Source organism: Anas platyrhynchos, chromosome 1, assembly GCF_047663525.1.
Source record: "Anas platyrhynchos isolate ZD024472 breed Pekin duck chromosome 1, IASCAAS_PekinDuck_T2T, whole genome shotgun sequence".
Taxonomy (NCBI): domain Eukaryota; kingdom Metazoa; phylum Chordata; class Aves; order Anseriformes; family Anatidae; genus Anas; species Anas platyrhynchos.
In genome coordinates this window covers 97,659,829-97,672,447 of record NC_092587.1, presented here as the reverse complement: position 1 = coordinate 97,672,447, position 12,619 = coordinate 97,659,829, and the positions used below count along the sequence as shown (strand labels likewise).

The window sequence follows — 12,619 nt, the reverse complement described above, 5'->3', positions numbered from 1 at the left end:
ACATAGCAGCTTGTTATGACAGACAGTTTCCATAGTGGAGTTTGGCCTGGGATCTCCTCTGAACTCGTCTGACTGCTAGTTAGCACAGGCTGCCATCACACCCATGAGCATGATAAAACTTAAACTACAATGGTAATTTCATCTCCATGCTCAGGTCTTGCTTTGATTATTGGAAAAACAGCCCTGTAAATCTGTACAGGCATACCCTGAACTGAGGGGGGAAAAGGGAGTACTAGCCATCCATTAACTTCCTAATCCATCTGCAGCACAGAACTGAGAGCTTTGCCAGCACGCTACATGCTCTTCCAGAGCAAAAGTCTGGTATTGCCTTTTTTTTTCAAACCCATGCCTGGCAAGAAGGGTGTGTGAGGGAAAAAAAAAAAAAAAAAGCCCACATCATCTCTATATCATTAATCTCCAGGCCGGTGGATACAATCCAGGAAGAGAGAAAGGAAGGCAGGCAGCAAATCCCAGCCACCCGTTTGACACTAGTGAGTGAGAAACAATGAAACAGCAAGGAACAACTAAGGCAAGCAGCAAGGAGCAGCTGATGTCCCTAAGAAATAAACATCTCAGAAAAAAACTGATTTATTGCACAAGGGTGATTTAAATATGATGAAAAAGCCCCAGACTTTCAGACTTACCAAGTCTCTTGCTTTCAAGAGGTAGGAGAGCTTACATAGGATGGTAGCTAACAACCCCCTCTTTTTTTTTTTTCTCCCCACTCCATATTGATGTGGGACACTGTTTACAGAGACAGAAAGAGAAAAACAACCTGGACTTCACGGCTGGGTACTGGAACTTCAAACACTGGGATAAATGGGGATTCCCTGTCCCAACCTCTCCAACACCAGATTCACAGTCCAGCTCATCACCCACCACCTGGGCAAGCAGAGCTCAGGTGCAGAAAAGTAGCTGGCATGCACAGGAAACAAGTAATTTCATAACTCACATCTCTTCCCCAAGCTCTGCATGAACTGAGGTGAGAAAGATGCAAGAGGTGAGAAAGGCTGTCTTCTGAAGTGGCAAGCAACCCTCACTCATGCGAATCTTCCACAACCTTACCGTTGTCTTTAGACCCATAACTTCCAATTTAATGTAGTCTGTGGACAGAATGGACAGAAATCCCCCTTGGACCATAGACACACTTGGAGAATTGTCTCAGAACAAATTTCTGAGATGCTGGTGACTAACCCTGACTGTTCAAGGAAGAAGTTAGGACTTCCATCTTATTGCTGCAGATGAACACTCTTTGGAAACAAAACAGGGTACAATTTTGAATTTGAGGAATCTATTTTTTATATTATTTTTCCATCTAATAAAGATGTTTTACTGCATAAAGTTGCCCAGAAAGGGACTGAAATGCATGCAGTTATGTTACAAAACTCATCAACGTTCTGCATTCACAGCCCAGCCACCATGCCAATGTTTTAATTGCTTATTACTAATCATTCAAATAATCCATTATTATGATTATCTGTGCTGTCACAGTGTATTGCAGCCCAAGCCCACGATCAAGAGTTTAATGAGACAGGCACTATGGAAATTCAGAGCAAAAAGACTGGCTCAAAAAAAATTGAGATCTAAGTATATAAGTGTGGGCCTTCTTCCCCTAGGAAATGCAAAGGCCCTATATGCAGTCATTACCAGTTCATTGGCATACAATTATTTATTTATTTATTTATTTTCTGATGGGATTAAATATCTTTATCTAATCTAATGATTTAATATCACTTAAACTAAGTAAAAAAAATGCCATGGTTGTTTGTCTTTGTGTGACACTCAGGAACAGAAGGAAAAAACAACAAAACAAAACAAAAAAAAAAACAACAAAAAAACAAACAAACAAAAAAAAAGCACATAATTTTAAAACAAACAAGAAGGGCTTTTTTTTTTTTTTTTTTTTTTTTTTTATAAGTCCAGTAGCTAGCTCTGCTGTGGAACAGCTTGCTGGAAGGACAATGTGGATACCAAAAGTATAAATGTGTTCAAAAAGTGGCTAGTGTATAAGCTTCAGCAAGATGAGAGGGTGTACCAGGACAAGGCATTCTGTGTTTGCCCCAGTCTTATGCCCTTTTCCTGCATACTGACTACCAGCTCTCCTCAGAGAGGAGATAATGGACTTTGAAGGACTTTGTGCCTGACCCAGTGTGACTTCTCCTATGTAAAAGAACACAACAAGAAATATACTCTCAAAAATAAGCTTTAGATTGCTACCTATTATAATCAAAACAGAACAGCCCCTTCTTGTTACCATCGAAGCTATTGCCTTGAGACACACAAGCTGGTCAAGGTGCTGCTGCACTGGATAGGGAGCATCTTTGCTCAAACGCGCAATCTCAGGCTGGGCCATGCTTTGAAGTCAAAAGAACACACAAAGTACAAAGGAGCAATGAGCAATTCCCACCTGTGTCACAAGCATCATACCACAGGAAGCAAGAGGTCCTAAGGAGGTATTTGAAGGAGGAACCAGAGACATGCTCACACTGTGACAACCAGTGCCCTTGCACGCTGTTTTGGGAATCACTACAGAATTTCTGCTACTGTCAATGTAACTCGAGCAGTTTTCCCTAGTAGAAAATCTTTGCAAAAGGTTTATAGGTGCTGCAGTAAATTATATACTAAATTGTTGGTTCTAGAGAGGCACTTTCACATCCCCCACTAGACTGACTGTAATGGCATTGATCTGAGGCCAGAAGTAGACGATAGTGTGAACACAGGCTAATCATACAGTCTGCTCTTACTCATCAGCAGCAATGGACAAAGGACCATTTTGCTTAACCTCTGCTATTTCTAAGTCACTTGTGGTATGATTAAAACTTTGTTCATTAAATCAAACAACAGCAGGAGATACACTCAACTGGTAGCTGGGGGAGCAGAAGACTTTATTCAGTAGTGTCATAATCTGCAAAAGAAAAGAAGGTGTTCAGTTCATATAAAACTGTAACTTTAAAAGCCTACAGAATACCAGCCTCCTCAAATCCTAGCAGACATCAAACGATCCAGGGAGACCACCTCTAAAAGAGACCAATGGAACTATGATGTGGCTGTGTGATGCAGGTAGGTGTTAGAGCTGCTATCTACTTCGGTTTTCTTTTGCCTCTTTGAATAGCCAAAGACATAAAAGAACCTCTAGCACTTTCACCTTTTTACAGTAATTGTTGGATCAAAATTGCAATGGTATGTAGGGGCTGGTTTACTGAAACACATTTCTGATTTCCTTCCAAAATAAAGACTTGTATAAACAGAAGTCCAAGCAAACAACAAACCCTGTGAGATGAAAAAGGGGGCATATATGGTTTACTAACTAGAACCTAGGATCACTCAGTACCAAGGTAAATATCCATGAGGAAAGTAAATTGCACACAGCATTTGAAAAAGAAGCAGAAAGCACTGCTTGCAATTAGGTCATCCATGACCTCTCAGCTTTTTGGGATGATGGACTAGAAGCATCCACAGGGACGTGTCAAGCTGGGAGACCCAGTGCTGCATGCCAAGGAGAGAGAGCAAAGGCACGGAATAGGTGTGCAGCTGACAGCAGGTCGATTACGTCTCAAGCACATCTGAGCAGCAGCAAGGTGCTCACTTCAAAAATCTCCCCGTCCAAACACGCTGCTCTGCCAGATGGTCTTTTGCCTTTGCAGAAGCGCTGAGCGCATCCTTGTCCACCCCTGTGCCACATCACACGCAGCCTGGCAACTCTTCCTCGCAGCCTGGCCATAACATTTCGGAGGAGGAGAACAGCCTCACCCAAGAGCGTGCACTTCGGAGGAACCCAAATCCCACCAAAGATGGGCGGCTGATGCAGACCTTTCCCTCCCACCTCCCTCCCCGGCACAAGGCGCAGACCGAGAGGACGGCGACCCCGCAGCAGCCCGTCCATCCCACCTCGGACATCCCGGGGCCCACAGGGGCCGGCCCGGCGGGTGCGGGCAGCCCGAGATCCGCGGGTGGAGCCGCGCCGAAGCCCACAGCCCGCAGCCCGCTGCCCTCCCCTGGAGGCGGCACCGGCTCCGCTCGGCTCCGCTCCTCCCCGCGGCTCTCCGCGGAGCCGCCTCCCGCAGCGCTCTGCGGCCGGGCAGCGGGAGAGGAGCTGTCGGGGCGGCGCCCAAGCATAGCCGGTAGAGTTTGCCCGGCCGCCGGCTGCCTCCTCCCCTTCCCTCCCCTCCCCTCTTCGTGGTTTTGAATTTTTTTTTTTTTCTTCGCCTTTTTGGCGAAGGGGGAACTGGGGCTGCTGCTTCGCGCTCCGCGGCGCCGGAGTGGATGCGCATGGACCGGTCCTCTGGAAACGGCTCCCGGCGTTTCCCCCCCCCAAAAAAAAATCCCAGCCCCACCAACCTACCCAGTTGGATAATTGAAACGGTAAATCTGGCTAACTTTTCATTATCTCGCTTGCTGTGTTCTTATACCTGTAGATATTTATGGCTTATCTGGCTTCTTTTTGTTGTCCTTTGGTTTTTGGTAATTAGCTTCTCTTGTACTGCTGGAGAACTTGAAACGTTGGGGTTTCTAACAGAGCAGGACTCAGTTTCTGCTTTATCATAAAGTTGGACTGAGGATGGAAACCTTCCCAGTTCATACCAGCCTTGCACATGCATTTACTTGTTTTATTAACCTGAACATAGATGAGATTTCATGTGACAGCATTCTTTTGACTTTGCTTTTCCTTAGCTTAATTTTTACTGATGCTAAGACAATATAGATATGTGTATGCTATACACATGCAGTCCAGTATGCAGATTGATTTTGTTTGCTGGCATTCACATCCAAGTAGGCTATGAATCTTTTTAGTTTATAATGTCAACATGTGAACTGTCATCTGTTTTCATCTTAATTTAACTTGTAGATCCTGCCAAGACAAGGTCACCCAAAGCAAATCAAGTGGTACTTCTCCCTATAATTATTTAAGTGATCAAAACATGCTGTGAGTTGTACAGTTAGTATGATTTGTATAGCTTCTTAATCCAGTAGGCTTTTGTTTGAGAGAGAATTAATTTTATATATATTAATTACATACATTAATAAAGTTGGATGCTTTATGACATCAGGCAACCCCAGGCTTTCTGCACATTATAAAATACAGCTTTAGGAGATTATATGTCTTTGCTTTGTGAGATATTATAATTTCATGTATATTTATGCTTTCTACTATTAGATATTCTTGTTCTTGGAGCAGTAACCCAGCAGACGTTTACATGAGGAAAATAGAAATGAGAGGTTATTAAAAAAAATGTTACTATATACATGGAAAAGAGACTCTCTTATTCTCATAAAATAGGGAAAAATAAGAGTAACAGTTTCATAGCTAATAAATATGACTGACCTGAACTTATCTCTACAATATGAGCTAAACTTCCAAGTTTTAACTCAGAAAAAAAGCTCGGTTTAGCATAGATTCTGTAGCTCTTCATCGATCTTGTTTCTTTGCTTCCTGAGAAGTCAATTATGTATTGATCTACCTACCTGTGTATACAGGTACATATGCTACTGTTCAAGCACACGTACCAATCTGATAGCAGCCAAGCACAAGATTTTGTTATTCCAGTTTTTGAGCCACAGAAGTCTACAAACAATGGTAAGGAAAGGCAGAAGGAGAGATTTACAACCCTTAATCTTGGGCACTTATTTTAGGGACCTTAGCTTGAGGACAAGTCTCAGTAGTCAAAGAAGAGAAAGAGGATCCCACACACCCTTCAACATGCATAGCATTTGCTTCTGCTCTAAACCGTTGCTTGCTGTCATTACAATTATATTTGAATTCATCTTCCAAAAACTTATGTCCATCTATCATTTATCTTGCTATTGCTGAAAACAGGATAGAATGTAAGTTAGTTGTTTATCTCCAGATTGCTAAATATTAAGAGCTGTTGACCCAAGAAACAAATCTTCTGCAAAGTTTGTATTTTTTCCCAAACCTGTGTGCTGCTATGTGCTGACACTAGACACTAACTTCCTGCTGTGTTGCATTAAGGAGGAATTGGGAAGCAGGGAACACAGTTTCTTACGCACACAGGAGATGAATGTTTAAGTGACTGGCCAACAATGCTGTTCAGAGCATTAGTAACTCCAGGGAATGTTACTGTCTGAATACTGCAAAGAGTACAGCATTGACCTTTACATCAGGTTGCTTTAAGGTACTGTAAGCACACTGTTCTTTGCACCCCAGCCACCCCAGCCTATGCCTCTTCATAATTATCAACCACTCATGGGCAAGACAGCACCTTCTATCTTTGGCATGTCATAAATATCTGAAAGTTTCCTCATTTTCATCATGGAGAGTGAAGTGTTTGTAGAGTCAACGAAGGGGAAAAAAAGTAATGAACCACAAACCATTGTGAAATTTTAATACAACAAAAATAGATTCTTAGGTAAGTCTGAAGTTCTGTTTTCTTGAGGAAAAAATATTTAAGTTTCTGTTGCTTTAATTTTTCCCACAGGTTTTTGCTTCTGTCTCTCACTGGCTTCAGTGAAACCTGAAAATATTCAAGTCCAGGCTTCCTCCTCCTTCCTTCCTTCCCTTCTGCAAGCTCCAAATTACCTGTGTTGTGTTGCGCTTTTTTTCATGCAGACAGCAAATGAAAGGGCTAACCGAACATACACGGGCAGGAGGCACTCATTGCTTGCAGAGTTTGACTTCCCAATACTGAGATTCCTCTTGAGCTGGGGTTACACACACAAGAAGGCTCATACTGCATATGACATCTCTCAGATGCCAAGTGCTTTTTGTGCCAGTTCCATATCTGAGAATGACATACCACTATTTTAGTGTTTAAGACATAAGTGATTAAAATTTAGATCCCTTTTGTCACCTACTGTAACCTACTGGTGCACAGCTGCTAGAAGTATAACTGAGGTTATTGGATCTGGAAGAGTAGATTTTTTTTTGCCCCAAGTTATCCATTGGAAAAACTAGTATGACCTGCCAGATTCAGTGGCTTGCCCCTATTACTCGCCCTTCTCACAGAAACAGTGGAAAAAAAAAATGTAGCTTCAGAATGAAAGAAACACTGACTTTAGTCAGCTTTAGTATTTTAAACAATTTTTTATGCCTTTGTATTTTTTTTACCAAACTCCATGTGTGTGTCCATTTAACCTGTGAGATAACTACAGAAATTGTTGGAGACAACTTGTACTATAGCATCCTAAGTGATTAATGTTAGGTACACAATATAATATTTTCACTATTTGATGGGTTGTATCTGTTGGCTTTTAATGTTGGTGGTTTTGTGGTTTTATTTATTTTTTTGTTTTAATTAGTGTTGCATTTATTTTGCCTGCAGGATTTCTCTGTAACTTATGATCACAAACAAAGGTTACAGACTCTCTAATTCAAGCTTGAACTATTATAGCGTTTTTATACAAATATTCATTTACTTTGTCATGGCGTTTAGCAAGAAGGATCTATCAATGTGATCCATTATTCTGCATCTATTGTGTGAAGTTATTCTATCAAAAACTTGTCCCTTGGTTATATTTTTTTGCAAACTAATTATACGTTAAACATAATATTGCCCTCTACTTCTACATTATGTTTCGGATTGCAATAAAGTTTCCAACTGCATGAGTTTCAATACAAGAACAAAACATTTTTTTCAGTTGACATTTGATGTCCACGGTGGGAAAGGTTGTACAAGGCAGCTGCTCCTGGCAGAAAAGCAAGTTCTTCAGTATGTATACTTTACATTTTAATTAAAAGCAGGACATACTTCAGAAAATATTGGGAATGTGTCTCATACGTCTTTAATTTCAAGCATTACTTTCATGATTGTCCTTGTTACAAATTAGTGATGGAGTACAAGAATAGAATTGTTGGTCATTTCCTTCACACTTTCTTCATGTCATCAGTTTTCCTTCAGTTCATGGAGGAAGAAAACACAACACAAAAGAGTACAGAAAACTACACAGACCAAGACGCTCTAAGAACTAATTACTTTTGAGTTCCCCTTGCCTATAGAAGGAGGGTATAATATCATAATCTGGAAGGCTTACCCAGAAGTGGAAGAGATATAAACCTAGGTTTGACTCTTACAGCTGTGCATCTCTGTGTGCATTTGCAGTTTCTCTGCCAGGAAAGAGGCAGGGAGCCTGAGACTGGGTAGTTAGCTTTATATATCAAATATGGCTTGTTCTACCATGAAGTATCAGCAGCTAAGCACCAAAAAGGCTCAAGCTAAATACTCACATGTACTGGCTTCATCAACAAATGAGAGGATTTCTATAAAGCACGAGCTGTGATTTTGTCTATTAGAAGAAAAAAAAACCTACATCAGCATTCAAACAAGTAGCCTTCTTGAATATATTCTTGAATATATAAGTAGTGCTTTTTAATGACAAAATGCAAGCTGGACTTTGAAAGTTTGTTGTTGTTGCTTTGTGTTTTTTTGTTTTGTTTTGTTGTTTGTTTATTTGTTTTTTGAGGGTTCATCACAATGAAGAAGCAGCCATCCCAATTAAAGTTTTGGATTATTACTCCCTAGAAACAGTCTGCTGCCATTCTGAGAGTAATTCACTGCATTTTGGTAAAGCCATCACTTCATTATGTTCAGTAAGTGTGCAAGTGTTTCAGGCTTTGACTGAACTGGTTTTTAGTTGGTGATGGAAAATACAAAGACTTGTTGGCAAAACATCCAAGCATGAATTAGCAAGTCAGCTGGCCCACTAGCAAACACAGCCATTATGCCTTAGGAGCTAAACAAGTGAAAAATCATTCTCCACCACAAGGAATATTTCATTGCATACAGAGATCAATCTCTCAGGACTGTTGCTATGAGGTGCGAAGGTTATCCAGCTACCTGCTTGTGTATATGTATGTTATATATATGCATACTGATACAAACACACACACCAACTTCATAGAGGCCAAATACAAAACCCATAAAAATGAGTAACTTTTGTGATGAATTATGAAGGAACATTAGGAGCATGATCAGTTGGAAAAAGAGGAGAACAGAAAGGAGAACTAAGAGAACCACAGAAAGGTCAGTTGCATTATGTAAATTTTAGACAGATTAGGTGAGAAGGACTGAACTGGCTTACTTAACCTAGAAAAGCTATTTATTGTGCAACAATGAAGTGATTACAATTTGATGGATGCTTTATGATAAAGCAAAACCAGGAATTCCTCCAAAGGATACTTTGTGCCTATCGAAGTGTGGTTGCATTTGGCAGCTTCCCTTGGCTTGAGTAGAACATCCTATCTCTGCAGCTATAAATCACAATCAAAACTATAATAAATTTTAGAGACTTTTGACCTTCAAAATAGAATTTATGAGTCTTTAACTACTGTATGTGTAACTACATAGTCACATCTGCAATAACAATTCTGGACAAATAGACAACAGTCAAATTCTCTATTTTTTTCCCCTCACAGTAATGGAATCAAAAGTTAATTTTAACCAGATTTCATTCCTTTTGCCCACAGTAACACTTGCTTCCTAGAGCTGTCTGTAGTTAGCTCCTATAGCAGCATAATGATGAGAGCAGAATGGTTGGCTTGGGCCTTTTCATGGACAGAAATTCTGAATGTTCTCTGATTATTACTTCCTTTCTCTGATGGAGAACAGAGGAGCTCAGTGAATCACTCTTCGGGTCAGCACAATATGATTTCAGCATCACATTGCATTTTCTCTCTTCCCTCCTCCTTCCAGTCTCACCATCTTTCTTACCTGACAGCAGCTAGATTTCAGGCAGACCATACTCTCCTTGTCCGCAGCTATCTGTTTCCTGGTCTTTTGAATTCCTGGACTGCTTCTGATTGCACTTGCATGAAATGCTCTGACACTGCCCTGACTGAAAAACGTTCACTGTGGGCAGCAGTAGTTATTGTGGCTGTTGTTTTTCCCCTAGTTGGGAAACCAGTGTGCATAATACTTGTAGTAGTATATGTAGTATACTGTAATATATGAGAAAAACATTTTCCAGATGAATAGAAGGTGCAGACGATTTCTTTATATCGTAACCACATTCATTAGTCTCTAGATACAGAGTTGGGCCATAATTTGGTCTTTTGCTGAAGAATAGTTGATCTTTCCTATGGAAGAAAAGGAAAGCATTACCTTTTTTTTTTTTTAACCTGGCATAAACCCTCTTGATTAGGTAGTATTAAATCTATTCAGCTCATTCATACTAAGCATAAGACTATCTATTAAGTTTAATGTGGGAAAAAAAAAGAAAAAAAAAAAAGTAACTACTAGTATTCAACCTCTTATCCTTAGTGTTGTGCTAGATTAGAAAAGATCAGCATGGCTTGGCCAAACCAGTCTATTAGTGATGGAGCCCACAGAATTTCCTAGCTCACTACTGGTCACTGAGCCACTGAAGAGAAGGGAGAGCTCTGAAACCAAAACAGAGAACTCAAATGGAGACATCTATTATTAACACATGATCTTTGGAAGATATTTCAGGCTGTGGTTTGTTGGTCTGTCAACAACCACCAGAGAACCCAGGCAAATTTGGACCACATCCAGTATTGTTTAGAGACACAGCCCAGCCGGTTATCATAATATATGCCTCCAGCTGTTGTTATATTAAATCCTAGTAACTGTGGAACAAGCTTCTAACTTGCCACAGACACAAAGCAATAGATATGGCTTGGGTGAAAATATTAGAAGGGGTGTGTACCACTGGCTGGAAAACTTTACTTAGAAAATAGGTCTTAATAATTCATTATTACAACTACTGTCAAATTGCAAGGCATGTACCACTTGTGGTTGACCAGAAGACTCTCCTGGGTGCCATGTAATGTTTTAATTAAAAATTTAATAATACTTAGCATTTAATTATTCATTAACAGTTTAGCAGAGGGAATAACTTGTACACTTGGTAAGTGTGCAGGTGATATCAGGTGGAGGAGGAATGCAAATAAGTTGAACAATGGAATTGGAATTTAAAGTTTTTATAAGAAATGTAGCTCAAAAGAATGCGTATCAAAGATGTTCTTGGACATGAACAACCAAGAGGGTGAACGGAAGATCAGAAATGACTGACCAGTCAGAGACATTCGTGCCAACATACATCAACAGCATCACAGGGCTGACTCATGTCCAGATGATGTAATCAGCAGATAGTTTTTGAAAAATTGCTACACGGCCATCCACATCCAGAATTTAGGCATGTGAGGAACAGTGAGAGGAGGGCTTATCTGCAATGGGAGTGTGCAGGGAGCCAAGGTGACCCCTGCACAGGTGCTGCCTCAACCAAGGAGACACAGGCCCATGGGGTCTAGGCAGACAGAACCAGGGGATGATAACAGGGTCCAGTGACAGTTCAGATGTCGTGAGGAGATGAACCAAGGCCAGGGGCCACCCACCCAGGGAGGACAGCCAGGAGCAGACAGTGATACTGACATTTTTCAGTGACATTGAAAAAATCCAAACACACCAGATAAAACATACAAATAATACAATAATCTGCTCAAGAAAATAGTGAAGTCAAGCTTTAGGAGTCTAATATCATTTAGGTCTCTGTAAAAGCTGCATTTAAGGCAGTTGATATCTTTCTTAGGGAAATGACTTACATTCTGTCCTCTCTAACACTTGTATCTACATAAACAATCTTCTATATTGGGCTTGCCCAACATAATGGCATCATTACCATCTCCTCTGCACAAAGAATTTTTACATTAGGGTTATAAATTAAGCTCATTCTCACTCTGCCTTTTACTGAAGGCTTTTGATTTTTTTTTTTCTTCCAGCTAACCCTCACTCTTCTCAAGGACTGTACTGCAGGACTTATTATGAAATTACCTGAAGACTGACAGTTGCCAGTGGCAAAAAAGGCCCCTGCTGTTTTGGGAAAGATGAAATGTATGCTTCCTTTCATCTAGACTAAAAGCCTAGGGTGGCTGTTTTTTGCTGGTTTTGTTTCTGTTGTTGCTGGTGTGTTTTTTTTTTTTATTTTTTAGTTAATATTTTAGGATGTTTATGTTTAGAATAAAGAACTACTTTCTATTACTAATGAGGACCTGTGGGTATGTCTACACTGTCACTTCGCTGATTTGTTCTTAAGTCCCTATTTTCTAATCATCCAAACTGCATCAATGTTAATTTCTTCCTCAAAAGTTTTGGAGCAAACCACCAGTTCCATCTAAGACAAAAGGCAGGTAGGAATCTGGAACTTATTTGCTAAGGAGACCATTTCAAATAAGCACAACAACTGAGACCATACCAGATTTGGATCTTTCTGTCCCACATAATTTTCTCCAGTGCATTTCCAGCAGACCTACCCTTAATGGCTCACAAACCCTGCTGCTGTATCTACAAACATGCAACCTATCTCCCCCTTGGTATTATGCTATTATTTAATCTCATTGAGTCACAGAGACCTTTGTTAGGTGCCTTGAAGTGTGAGCACAGCTGCTCCCACTGCACTAAATGGGGATTAACATGTATTGTGGGCACAAGGTACACTGTGACTCTTGGGCTAGGGAGCAGGGAACAGGGAACTCCCAGCAGTACAGACATCTGTTTCTGGTTTAGATATTCTTGGTTGAGGCTTTTTTTTTTCTTTGCACTTCAAGTTTCTACAATGGCCTAGTGACACCAAGTTTTCTCCTTGAGGAAAGTAGACAAAGCTCTCTTCACTAGGGCTAGCCAGTTACTGAGAGACTGATGACAAAATG

General features: G+C 40.5%; 1 protein-coding gene and 1 long non-coding RNA gene across 6 annotated transcripts in view; one reads left to right on the top strand and one right to left on the bottom strand.

Annotated features, from left to right (window-relative positions):
- The first annotated feature begins 3,997 nt into the window (after window positions 1-3,997).
- The window catches only part of HTR1F (5-hydroxytryptamine receptor 1F), a 116,110-nt gene continuing 107,488 nt past the window's right edge, over window positions 3,998-12,619 (top strand). For both annotated transcript variants that reach the window (XM_013097677.5, XM_005017651.6), the window contains exon 1: window positions 3,998-4,362. The gene's annotated coding sequence lies outside the window, so the exon portion shown is untranslated. The remainder of the gene's footprint in view (window positions 4,363-12,619) is intronic.
- The window catches only part of LOC106016451 (uncharacterized), a 104,810-nt gene continuing 99,328 nt past the window's right edge, over window positions 7,138-12,619 (bottom strand). For all 4 annotated transcript variants that reach the window (XR_002401157.4, XR_011804090.1, XR_011804084.1 and 1 more), the window contains one exon: window positions 7,138-10,030. This is a non-coding gene — a long non-coding RNA (uncharacterized lncRNA). The remainder of the gene's footprint in view (window positions 10,031-12,619) is intronic.